Below are 14087 nucleotides of genomic sequence, written 5' to 3'. Positions count from 1 at the left end.
GATTCAATTCTCTACAGTGTGGAAACAGCCCCTTTGGCCCAACAAGTCCACACCGACCCTCTGGCGAGTAACCCACCCAGATCCATTTCCCTACATTTACCCCTGACTAATGCACTGAACACTACAGGCAATTTAGTATGGCCAATTCACCTGACCTGCACATCTTTTGGATTGTGGGCGGAAACCCACACAGACACGGGGAAAATGTGTAAACTCCACACAGACGGTCACCTGAGACCAGAATTGAACCCAGATCCCCAATGCTGAGAGGTACCAATGCTAACCACTGAGCCACTGTGCCACCCTAGTTGCCAAACCTCTAAGGTGTTGTATTGAAACATGAAATATTAATCTTATAATCTCTGCTTTGCCTGTTTGTATAATTACCAAATCGATAACACATGATCATGTACAACCGTGATAATGTTTTATCTTTGGAAAAAGAGGAATGTTGTGTTATGTCTCCCAGTTAGTATGTCAGTAAACCTTAAAAAACATGGTCACGATATTGTTACCATATCAAGGCATAAGATTTCTGGGTATAAAGGTCTCAGACTCCATCATAACTGGGGCTACTTGAAACATGACATGCTGCTATTTATAACTGCGTTTGTTTAACACTGAAGTGTCTGTGACTGTAATGAAATAATACATCAGGAGCTGTAATAAAACTCAAATGAATCTCTCACATTGCCACATATAATTCTGATGTGATGGGAACTACATATGCAATGTCATATGAGATATAAATACCCGAGTAGAGGCAAAGCCCATACCACAGAGGCAGATCAGGTGTAATTGGATTCAGATTCAGATGCAGAGAATCAGGTCTGAGGATCCTGTGCAATGTCACAAACACAAGCCAAACTACTGCTGCAGAAAGTCAATGTGTCCTTTCTTGATTACTGTCACAGCGGAATGAGTCTGTCACACTTTGATTTTCATGTTTAATGGTTGTGTTATTAATGCCGGAGCTTGCCGGTAAACAGAACAGCCAGTGAAATTGTAAAAAACAGAAATATTACTAGACCCAGCCTCAGAAAGCAAAGTTTGCTCCTAAAGCAGGGCACAGGCCACAGAACACAATCGTCACCTCATTAAGTATCAGCTTGCCTCCGTAATAATGCTCTTGTCTTTAGATACAGAAACATTGTGAGTTGATTGGTGAATGTGGAAAAGATTGGCCTTCACTACAGAGAGATGGCAGTTGGGAAATTTAAATCACATTGGCTAAATAAACCTGGATTTTATTTTTAAAATATCATTGGCAGTGACCATGAAGCTATCAGATTATTAGAAAAACACACCTGGTTCATGTAATTCCTTTTGAAAGAGGTATTTTCATCCTTTTCTCAGTTTGGTATATGTACGCTTTCAACTCCATGTGTGACTGACTCTAACTTCCATCTGGAATAGTTGAACGAGTCATTCAGTTACATTAAAAACATGATTGAAATTCAAGAACCCAGGACAACTAGGAACGCAGGTAGATAGGATAGTGAAGAAGGCAGTGTTTGGTTATGCTTTCCTTTATTGGTCAGAGTATTGAGTACAGGAGTTGGGAGGTCATGTTGAGGTTGTACAGGACATTGGTTAGGCTACTTTTGGAATATTTCATGCAGCTCTGGTCCCCTTCCTATGGGAAGGATGTAGTGAAACTTGAAAGGATTCAGAAAAGATTAATAAGGATGCTGCCAGTGCTGGAGGGAGAGGCTGAATAGGCTGGGGCTGTTTTCCCTGGAGCGTCGGAGGATGAGGGGTGACCTTATAGTGGTTAATAAAATCATGAGGGGCATGGATAGGATAAACAAACCAAGGTCTTTTCCATGGGGTCGGGGAATCCAGAACTAGAGGTCATAGGTTTAGGGTGAGAGGGGCAAGATATTCCTGGAGATACATCCAGGGAGGTTATTTGGGTGGAACTGAGAAATAAGAAAGGGATGATCACCTTATTGGGATTGTATTATAGACTCCCCAATAGTCAGAGGGAAATTGGGAAACAAACTTGTAAGGATATCTCAGCTATCTGTAAGAATAATAGGGTGGTTATGGTAGGGGATTTTAACTTTCCAAACATAGACTGGGACTGCCATAGTGTTAAGGGTTCAGATGGAGAGGAATTTGTTAAGTGTGTACAAGAAAATTTTCTGATTCAATATGTGGATGTACCTACTAGAGAAGGTGCAAAACTTGACTAGATTGGGACTAGGTGGGACTAGATTGGGTTGGGATATCTGGTTGGCATGGACGGGTTGGGCCGAAGGGTCTGTTTCCATGCTGTACATCTCTATGACTCTATATAAAAGGGAACTAAAAGGCAACTTTTTCAAGTAGAGGGTTGTGCGTGTATGGAATGAGCTGCCGGAGGAAATGGTGGAGGCTGGTACAATTACAACATTTAAAAGGCATTTGGATGGGTATATGTATAGGAATGGTTTAGAGGGATATGGGCCAAGTACTGACAAATGGGTCTAGATTAGGTTAGGATAGCTGGTAAACATGAGCGAGTTGGACCAAAGGGTCTGTTTCCATGCTGTATATCTCTATGACTCTCTGACTCTAAAACTCTATGACTGCAGTGGTTCAGGAAGATGCTTCCCATCTCTGTCAAGGCCAATTGGGATGTACAATTAATGTTGGCATTGGCAGTCCTATTCACATCCACTGAAGGATGTACTAAAAACCATTTGGAACCTAAGTGCCTAACGTAATTTGAAACTTTGACATTGACTGATGTGTCAATGCTTACATTAAGCTTGACTCTCAGTCTCCTGTTTGAGTTGATGTAAAGGAGCTTGTGGTCACATTTAAGTTACAACTAGGATCAACTTTCTTTTCCTATCCAAAGCAAGAAACAAAGATTTCATTGTGGATCTTATGACTGTGACAAATATGTGTGACCATAGGACACCCAGAGGCTTTTCATTCAACCTTACCACACCCCGGGATTTATGTCATGAGCCAACAATACCACACACATCTATCATACTCAATCATATCACATCCTGCCAATCACATACAACCACATATACTACAACCTAAACACTATCAAGTAGATGTGACTTCACCCAGTAGAGTCTGTTACAAACACTACCCAATTTTTAATCCTGCTGGAATGATCATTTCCCTTGTACTTGGCTGGTGCAGGCCAGAGTTTGAACAGTGTAGTCTGAGGAGCTTTGATGATTAGTAGCAGTGCATGTTATAGTTGATAGTTGTCAATCTCTATAAGCTGATATATTCTGCTCTTAGACACACCCAAGGCTTCAATCACACCCAAGGCTTCATGAACAGATAATGTGGCTCTTCATTAAATGTTGAAACGAGGGTTATTTATTTGTTCAATTGTGAATGTTTTTAAGACATCAAGAAGACAATTTTAAGAAATCACTTTCAAGAAAATTGACTTCTGGATATGAATAACACAAAGACCCTGGGGTTTGCCCTTGACTAAAAACTGAGTTAGATCAGCTATGTAAATACAGTGGCTCTTGGAGTAGGTCAGAGGCTAGGAATATTGCAGCAAGTAACTCACCTCCTGACTCACCAAAGCCTGTCCACGTTCTACACAGCCCAATCAGGAATGTGGTGGAATGCTCCCCACTTGCTGGGAAGGGGGCAGCTCAAACTTAACCATTGAGCATTAAGCAACTCTCTTGATTGGCACCACATCCACAAATATCCCCTCCTATCAGTGAATCATAGTCTCAGCAGTGTGTACCATCTACAACATGCAGTGCAACTAATCATCAAGTGTCCTGAGACAGCATCTTCCAAGCCTGTGACCTATCACCAAGAAGGGCACATGGGAACACCACCACCTGCAAGTCCCTCTCCAAACCGCATGGCATCCTGAATTGGAAATATATCACTGTTCCTTCAATGTCACTGGGTTGCAATCCTGGTATTTCTTCTCTAATGGCATTGTGGGTCTGTTCATAGCAAATAGATTTTGGCAATTAGAGAAGGCAACTCACTGCCGCTTGATAGCACTATTGATGACACCTTCCTAGTGTCACTTTACTGATGATCGAGATTAGGCCGATGGGGTGGTAATTGGCTGGTTTGGATTTGTCATGCTTTTTACGTACAGGTGATACCTGGACAATTTTCCACATTGTCAGGGAGATGTCAGTGTTATAATTGTACTGGAACAACTTGGCTGGGGGAGCAGCAAGTTCTGGAGCATGTCTTCAGTACTATTGTTGGAATGTTGTCAGGGCCCATAGCCTTTACAGTATCCAGTGCCTCCAACTAATACTTGTTATCATATGGAATGAATCAAATTGGCTGAAGACTGGTGAATGTAATGCTGGGGACCATTGGAGGAGACCAAGATGGATCATCCACTCAGCACTGCTGACTGAAGATTGCTGCAAATGTTTCATGCTTATCTTTTGCACTGATGTGCTGGGCTCTTCCATCTTTGAGGATGAGGATATTTATGGAGCTTCTTCCTCCAGTGAAAAGTTTAATTGTCCACCATCCTTTATGATCGGATATAACAGGTCTGCAGAGCATAGATCTGATTCATTGGTTGTGGGATTACTTAGCTCTGTCTATCACTTGCTGTTTATGCTGTTTGATGTGCAACTATGGCTGTTTGGTGACTTCCAGGTTGACACCTCATTTTCAGGTGTGTCTGATGCTGCTCCTAGCATGTCCTCCTGAACTCTCCATTGAACCAGGGTTGTAATGTAGCTTGATGGTAATGGTTGAGTGGGGGATATGCCAGGCCATGAGGTGACAGATTGTACTGGAGTACAATTCTGCTGCTGCTGCTGATGGCCTGCAGCACCTCATGGATGCCTAGTTTCAGTTGCTAGGTCTGTTCAAAGTCTGTTCCATTTAGCACAGTGATAGCACCACACAACACAAGGGAGGGTATTTTAATGTAAAGGCAAGACTTCATCTCCACAAAGACTGCACTATTGTCACTCTTACAGATACTTCATGGACAGATGCATCTGTAACCGGCAGATTGGTGAAGAGGAGGTCAAGTGCGTTTCTCCTCTTGTTGGTTTCCTCACCATTAGACCCAGACTAGCAGCTATGTCCTTTAGGATCTGACCAGCTCAATCAGTAGGTGAAAGTGAGGACTGCAGATGCTGGAGATCAGAGTCTAGATTGGAATGGTGCTGGAAAAGCACAACAGATCAGGCAGCATCCGAGAAGCAGGAAAATCAACGTTTCGGGCAAAAGCCCTTCATCAGGAATGAAGGCTCATTCCTGATGAAGGGCTTTTGCTGAAACATCGATTTTCCTGCTCCTCAGATGCTGTCTGACCTGCAGTGCTTTTCCAGCACCACACTAATCTCAGCTGAATCAGTCGTACTGCCTGAGCCACTCTTGCTGTTGGACATTGACATTCCCCCACCCAGAGGGCATTTGTGCCCTTGTCATCCTCAGTGCTGAAAAGAACAAAGAAAATTTACAGTCCAGGAACAGGCCCTTGAGCCCTCCAAGCCTGAGCCAATCCAAAAGTACTGTCTAAACCTGTCGGTCATTTCCTAAGCATCTGTACCCCTCTGCTCCCCACCTACTCATGCATCTGTCCAGATGCATCTTAAATGAATCTACAGTGCCTGCCTCCACCACCTCTGCTGGCAGCACATTCCAAACGCTTACCACCCTCTGTGTGAAGTGCTTACCGCGTGTATCCCCCTTAAACTTTCCACCCCTCACCTTGAAAGCATGACCTCTCGTTATTGAATCCTTCACCCTGGGAAAAAGCTTGTCTCAATCCACCCTGTCTATACCCTTCATGATTTTGTAAACCTCAGTCAGGTCCCCCCCTCAATCTCCTTTTTTCTAATGAAAATAAATCTAACCTAATCAACGTCTCTTCATAGCAAGCACCTTCCATACCAGGCAACATCCTCGTAAACCTTCTCTGCACCCTCTCCAAAGCATCCACATCCTTTTGGTAATGTGGCGACCAGAACTGTACACATTATACTAAATGTGGCCGAACCAATGTCTTGTACAATTTTAACATGACCCGCCAGCTCTTATACTCAATACCCCGTCAAATGAAGGCAAGCATACTATATGTCTTCTTGACCACTCTATCCAACCTTCAGGGTACAATGGACCTGCACTCCCAGATCTCTCTGCCCATCAACTTTTCCCAAGTCTCTTCCATTCATTGTATAATCCACTCTAGAATTAGTCTTGCCTAAATACACAATCTTACATTTTTCTGGATTGAAAACCATCTGCCACTTTTCTGCCCAACTCTCCAGTTTATCTATATCCTCCTGTATTCTTTGACAGTCCTCTATGCTTTCTGCTACTCCACCAATCTTCGAGTCATGTGCAAACTTGCTGATCATACCAACAGTGCCTTCTTCCAGATAATTTATGTACATTACAAACAACAGTGGCCCCAACACTGACCCCTGTGGAACACCAAGCTTCTTCCAAGTGTTGGTCAATATGGAGAAGTAAAAATTCTCCAGGTATATGCATGCCATAAAGAGGTGGTGCACGGTGGCTCAGCGGTTAGAACTGCTGCCTCACAAAGCCAAGAACCCAGGTTCGATCCCAGCCTCGGGTAACTGTCTGTGTGGAGTTTGTATATTCTCCCCTTGTCTGCATGGGTTTCTGCCAGGTGTTCTGGTTTCCTCTCACAGTCCAAAGATGTCCAGTTTGGGTAGACTGACCATGGCAAATTACCCATAATGTGCAGTCTAGGTGAATTGCAGGGGTGTGGGATTGGGTGGAATGCTTTTTGGAGTGTTGGTGTGGACTTGATGGGCTGAATGGCCTGCTTCTACACTGTAGGGGTTTTTATATCACAAGTTAAATATTTATTTTAATGAGTCAAACTTTTAATACAAAAGTAAACAACTAACTTTGTGCCTTTACCTGTGAAATTCATTGTCCCAGAGTGTGGCGAGTGCTGGGACTTTGGATAAATTTATGGAGGATATGGACAGGTTTTTAATTAATTAAGGCTGAAATGAGATGGACTATGATTGGATGAAAAGGTGGGGCAGGCTTGAGGGGCTGAACTGCCTACTCCTGCTCCATGTTCTTATATTCTTATGAACGTATTTTAAGATAAACAAATGAGCTTAGAACATAAAACATAGAACATTACAACGCAGTACAAGTCTGTCGGCCCTCAATATTGTGCTGCCCTGTGAAACCAATCTGAAGCCCACCTAACCTACACTATTCCAATTTCATCCACATGTCTATCCAATAACCATTTAAATGTCCTTAAAGTTGGTGAGTCTACTACTGTTGCAGGCAGCGTGTTCCACACCCCTACTACTCTCTGAGTAAAGAAACTACCTCTGACATCTGTCCTATATCAATCACCCCTCAATTTAAAGCTATGTTCCCTTGTGCTAGCCTTCACCATCCAGGGAAAAAGGCTCACACTGTCCACCCTATCTAACCCTCTGTATCTCAATTAGGTCATCTCTCAACCTTCTTCTCTCCAACGAAAACAGCCGCAAGTCCATCAGTCTTTCTTCGTAACACATTCTCTCCATACCAGGTAACATCCTGGTAAATCTCCTAAGAGATTTCCTAAGCTTCCACATCCTTCCTATAATGCAGTGACCAGAACTGGACGCAATATTCCAAGTGTTCTGTACAGAATTCTGTACAGCTGCAGCATGACCTTATGACTCCGAAACTCAATCCCTCTACCAATAAAAGCTAACACACCTTATGCCCTCTTAACAACCCTATCAACCTGGGTGGTAACTTTCAGGGATCTATATTAATGGACACCAACATCTCTCTGATCATCTATGCTACCAAGAATCTTACCATTAACCCAGTACTCCGCATTCCTGTTGCTCCTTCCAAAGTGAATCACTTCACGCTTTTCCACATTAAACTCCATTTGCCACCTCTCAGCCCAGCTCTGTAGCTTATCAATGTCCCTCTATAACCTACAACATCCTTCTATCCACATCTTGACCGACCGTGGTGTCATCCACAAATTACATACTCATCGTTCTATGCCCTCATCGCCCTCGGTGTCGTTTATTAAAATGACAAACAGCAGTGGACCCAAAATAGATCTTTGCAGTACACCACAAGTCACTGAACTCCAGAATGAACATTTGCCACCAACCAGCTTCTTCCAGCTAGCCAATTTCTGATCCAAACTGCTAAATCACCTTCAATTCCATGCCTCTGTATTTTCTGCAATAGCCTAACATGAGGAACCTTATCAAACGCCTTACTGAAATCCATACACACCACATTAACCACTTTATCCTCATCCACCTTTTTGGTCATCCTCTCAAAGAACTCAATAAGGTTTGTGAGGCATAAGCTTCACAAAACCGTGTTGACTATCTCTAATCAACTTATTCCTCTCTAGATGATTATAAATTCTATCTCTTATAATATTTTCCAAACCTTTACCCACAACCAAAGTAAGGCTCACTGGTCTATAATTACCAAGGTTGTCTCTACTCCCTTTCTTGAACAAGGGAACAACATTTGCTGACCTTCAGTCTTTTGGCACTGTTCCCGCAGATAATGACGACATAAAGATCAAAGCCAAAGGCTCTGCAATCTCCTCCCTGGCCTCCCAGAGAATCTGAGGATAAATCCCATCTGACCCAGGGGACTTAGCTATTTTTACACTTTTCAGCAATGCTAACACCTCATCCTCGTGAACTTCAATCCCATCTCGTCTAGTAGTCTGTATCTCAGTATTCTCCTTGACAACATTGTCTTTTTCTAGTATGAATACTGATGAAAAATATTCATTTAGCACTTCCCCTGTCCCCTCTGATTCCATGCACAACTTCCCACTACTATCCTTGATTGGCCCTAATCTTTCTCTTTACTTATAGAAAGCCTGAGGGTTTTCCTTGATTCAATCCACCAACAACTTCTCATGTCCCCTTTTGGCTCTTCTTAGCTCTCTCTTTAGGTCTTTCCTGGCTAACCTATAATTCTCCAGTGCCCTAATTAAGCCTTCACATTTCATCCTAACATTAGCCTTCTTTTTCCTCTTGACAAGAGATTCAACTTCCTTAGTAAACCACGACTCCTGTGCTCGACAGCTTCCTCCCTGCCTGACCAGTACATACTTATCAAGGACACGCAGTAGCTGTTCCTTGAATAAGCTCCACATTTCAATTGTGCCAATCCCCTGTAGTTTCCTTCCCCATCCTATGCATCCTAAATCTTGCCAAATCACATTGTAATTGCCTTTCCCCCAACTATAACTCTTGCTCTGCGTTATTACCTGTCCCTTTCCTTCGCTAAAGTAAACATAATGGAATTGTGGTCACTATCACTAAAGTGCTCACCTACCTCCAAATCTAACACCTGGCCAGGTACATTACCCAGTACCAAATCCAATATAGCCTCGCCCCTTGTTCACCTGTCTGTCAGGAAACCCTCCTGCACACATTGGACAAAAACTAACCCATTTAAAGTACTTGAACTATAACATTCCCAGTCAATGTTAAAGTTAAAGTCCCCCATAACAACTACCCTGTCACTTTCTCTCCTATCGAGAATCATCTTTGCTATCCTATCCTCTACACCTCTTGAACTATTTGAAGGCCTATAGAAAACTCCCAACAGGGCAACCTCTCTTTTCCTGTTTCTAACCTCAGCCCATACTACCTCAGTAGACGAGTCCTCAAACGTCATTTCTTAGAAGACTCCAGACATAATTATAATGATATTTGCTGGAGGCTGCTGCATATTTTCAGAACCTTGGCAAAGGCTGCTTTGTTTGTGCTGTGTCTTTATGACACTCAAATTGGAATAGAATACTTTGAAGTTTCTGGCTGTGATATTGTTCTGATTTTTTTAGCACATTGTCACACCGCTTGAAGTTTGTATCGATAGGATCTTGGTTCTGTGCATGTGCTGACAATTTCGGTTGGATTGCTGCTACCAGCCATTCAGTGTTGAACGCAATCTATCTGTCCGATAGTCAGGCTTGTAATTCATTGACCACATGCCTGCCGTGGGTGTCCTGCACCTTCATTGGTTTCTTAATCAGTGTTGTATCAGCAAGGAAGACTCAGGAGGTTTGTTTGCCCTTGTTTGCTGAGTAGTACCGGACTGGGTCTGTAGTATGAAGAGTGTAAGTAAAGAATGGGTCCAAGTATTGGACTCACAGTGCAACCATTTGGCTGATATTCTGCATTTCCGAGTTGGGAGGTCAGCTCCCAGTGTAAGCTTGGGATTTCCATTGGCACCCCTGATCGTCCACAGTCCTCATCATTGTTTTCATGGTAGCATGGCTGATGACCAAGGTAAGCCTGTAATCACAGTGTCGTGGGACCCACCATATCAAATATCTGGGGTGACTGGAGTGAGTTTTTGTAGCAATGCTTGAATGTAATAGGTCACATAGCTGGAATGTCCAAACCAAGGTATCCATTAGATTTGACAATGTTTGTCTGAATCTTTTTTTTTTGCCAATCTGGGGGTTTACCCACATTAATATGCAAAGTGGAATGGGGTGGCACAGTGGTTAGCACTGCTGCCTCATAGCACCAGGGTCCCAGGTTCAATTCCACCCTCAGGTGACTGACTGTGAGGAGTTTGTACATTCTCCCTCAGTCTGTGTGGATTTTCTCTGGATGCTCCAATTTCCTCCCACAGTCCAAAGATTGGGTGGATTGGCCATGATAAATTGCCCATAGTGTCCAGGGATGTGCAAGCTAGGTTGTATAGTCATGGGAAATATGGGGCAAGGGACTGGGTCTGGGTGCAATGTTCTTCAGAGGATCTGTAAAAACTCAATGGGCTGAATGGCTTTTTTTTTGCATTGTATGGATTCTTTAATTCCATAGAAGGATATTTGCATTAGCATTGGTATCCACTTTTTAACATACAGATAATGCTGACCTTTCATCTATGAGAGCGTAGTCTGTATGCTGTAATCGAGATTATTGTAAATGTGTAAGGGGTTGAATGGGAAGAATGCCTAAAGTGCCACTTACTGTGGTAATGTCAAATGCACTTGTTGAGAAAGCAGCTTAGCATCTCAAAGGAGTAAGTCCTACCATCTGGGTCTCCCTCCTAGTCTTTGTAACAATGTCTATCACATCAGCATGTCTTGTCTCTATCAGGTAATAAATGACGTTTTCATCAAGGTGAGGATCTCTTTGCATTGGATGGTTGTATGGCCTTCTGCTGTCACACCAGGCAAGCAGGACCCATCGATCCTGATTAGGAAAGAGAATGGTGCAGCAAATCTACCAAGCTGATTTTTGAAAGGCAAGATTTAACAGAATACTTGGCATCCAGGGGGATCCATAGATAATCTCATTGATCATCTCTACATATTAGTGGAAAAAGACTGACCAGAGAAAAGAACAGAATTCATAAGAGACAGAATTGTTCTTGGAATTGCTGATGAATCTTTATCAGCTGAGCCGTGAAGAGGATTAACCTGACAACGTAGTGACAAGTGATGCAGGCTATGTTGACCTGCTTCCGACGAAGCTGATGGGATTGGAGGTCTGAAGATTTCTTCAAACACCACTTTAAGACAGTCAGCAGCTGGAAGAACTGAGAATCCTACAGAAGGGAACCTCATGGCAAGATTCAATATGATAGAATCAACATATTTCCAGACCTGGTAAGGCACTCATAGCAGCAGGAGAGGTAAGAACTACCTGGAGCTGGGATATTCATCACTCCAAGATAATTACAAATTGCAGCAGATGCTAGTGGTCTGTAGGAGTGACCCCGAGTAGGGGGATAGCTTGAGAGCAAGCAGATATCAGAAGCTCCATGATTAAAGTGGTGAGCAAAAGGAATACTTTACAGACGGCATAGTTAGAGGCTGTTAAAGCTAGAAGTGGTCAATGTACATCGAGCTAAGACCAAGCATCACTGCACAGTCAGTGAAAACCATAAAGTTACAGCAACAGTAAGGGTCATCAAGGGTGACAGAAGCAAATGAATAAGGTCACAAACCTGAGTTAGTTGTTAGAGGCCTCATTAAAGTGACAAGGGAGCAATTTAGAAACCAAACCAATAAAAATCCAGTGGGAAAGAAAGTTAAGAGACTGTTGAGATTGCAGAAAAGAATCATTTCCTACCACTATAAATGTGGAAGCATTTATTTAAATTGTATACAGCAGGATTTATCCAAGGAAAAATATCAATTAGGAATTTTATGTATAACTGCAGCCAGTGGGAAGCAATGAGGGAAAACTGTTAAGAGAACAAGAATCATCTTATAGATCCACAGAGAATGGGTCCATTCTGTAGAAAGAATGGAATTATTACTAAATCCATGAGTAGTGGGACCTATTCAGTAAAACCGTTCAGGAAATAGGACTCATGAATGAAGGCTATGATTAGTGAGGTTCATCAAGAGAAGTCACAGAAAAAGCAGGAGGTAAGCATCCTCCATATTGAATGCTACAGCATGAGAAAAACTTTCAGTAAAGTAGTCTATGGTAGCAGCATTACTGCACTACAGAATTATTGGTGCAAGGAAAATAGTGTTAGAAAGACATACTACTTAAAATATTTAATTTCAGAGATGAGAGAAATAGAACATAGAATAGGACATCTTGGAGAAAAGAATCCTTCAGACACCAAATTGCTTCCCAGTTACAGACTAAATTAGAAGCTGAACAAATAAATACACTTTGCTGTACAATTGGATAGGTAGTTGAAGTTGCTATAGCTCATCAAGGTGTAAAAGAAACAATAGACACTTCTGATAAGTTCTGAAAGTCTACAACAAATATTTTAAAATGTTTTGAAATAGCGAGACTTAACAGAATAGATTAGCATCCTGGGATAATTTCATTAATACCTCCACGTTTAGTGGAAAGTGACTCGTAACAATTTCTAACAGTGAAGATTTAAATGTCAGAATTCATTAGAGACAGAATTGTTCTTAGATTTGAAGATGATTCTTTGTCAGATTTTGTCAAAATAACAATTGAATTTGGAGTAAAGTAATGCAATGGTGAGTGAAGCAGATGTCTAAAATCAACACAGATCAAATAAGATTAACCTTATCACTGGAGATCAACACAATTTACTGAGTCCTTAAGATAAAGATTGCCAAAATACTACAATTACAGATTAAGCAGGCACAGTAAATATAAATAAATACCAGAAAAGAAGGTCTTGGCAACAATCCTAACAAATAGCTCATAAATATGAAGTGCAGTGGTGAGGATCCCTCGTACAACAGGTATCACTGTGCTAATACAAACTTTGGTATTCACCATGCTGAATCTTAGCTCACTGTGTGATGATGGTCTCATCATTTTTATTATCTATCTTTGTAACTTGGCTACCCATTTGTTGATGCTGTTTTACATGCTATAGAATCACAGAATCCCTGCAGTGCAGAAAGAGGCCATTCATCCCATTGAGTCTCCAGTGACCCTCAAAGAGATTTTGGCCAGACCCATTTCCACCCTATCCCATTTTTTTTTGCGTTTACCTTTGCTAATCCACCTCGCCAACACATCCTTGGTCCCTATAGGGCAATTTAGCATGGCCAAATCACCTAACGTATTCTTGTTCGGTTAGAATATTTGACCTCTCTGGTCTTCGATTGCAGCTTCCAGTGGCACTGAATAATTTGTTTTAACCTTTTTTTATGCATTGCAGCTTTCAATGTCAGTTGGTGCCACATGCATTTCAATTATTTCCTAAAGACTATATCGGCCACCATGGACAGAAATAGGAAAAGGACTGCATTAAAAACCAAGTATTGTGGACAGGATTACTGCACTTTCTAGAAGCAAATTACTGGCACTCATTGTGAGTGCTGTTTACACTGCTGTTTGTTGAAGCAGTGAGGGAGACTATTAGAGCCAGGGGTTACATATGAAGGGAGATTTAACCAGCACCAAGTAGCTGATTGGACAGTAACCAATGACAGAGCTATCAATGACAAAGATCTTCTGCCTGCCAACAGCTATGTGATTGGCTCCCAGGTAACTGGATAACTTGTGGATGTGAATGTTTGGGCCAGATGTTATTGGACTTCCAGAAAGGAGGAACTGTCCTTTTCTCTGCAATAAAAAAAATCTCAAGAGTGAACAAAGTCACTTTATTTCCTCTCATCATTTACTGTGGTTCTCAACCAAGAACTCAGT

The sequence above is a fragment of the Chiloscyllium plagiosum genome, unplaced genomic scaffold, assembly GCF_037043375.1.
Source record: "Chiloscyllium plagiosum isolate Xiang-an unplaced genomic scaffold, Cpla_swu_hap1 HiC_scaffold_30, whole genome shotgun sequence".
Taxonomy (NCBI): domain Eukaryota; kingdom Metazoa; phylum Chordata; class Chondrichthyes; order Orectolobiformes; family Hemiscylliidae; genus Chiloscyllium; species Chiloscyllium plagiosum.
This window is presented reverse-complemented; position numbering follows the sequence as displayed.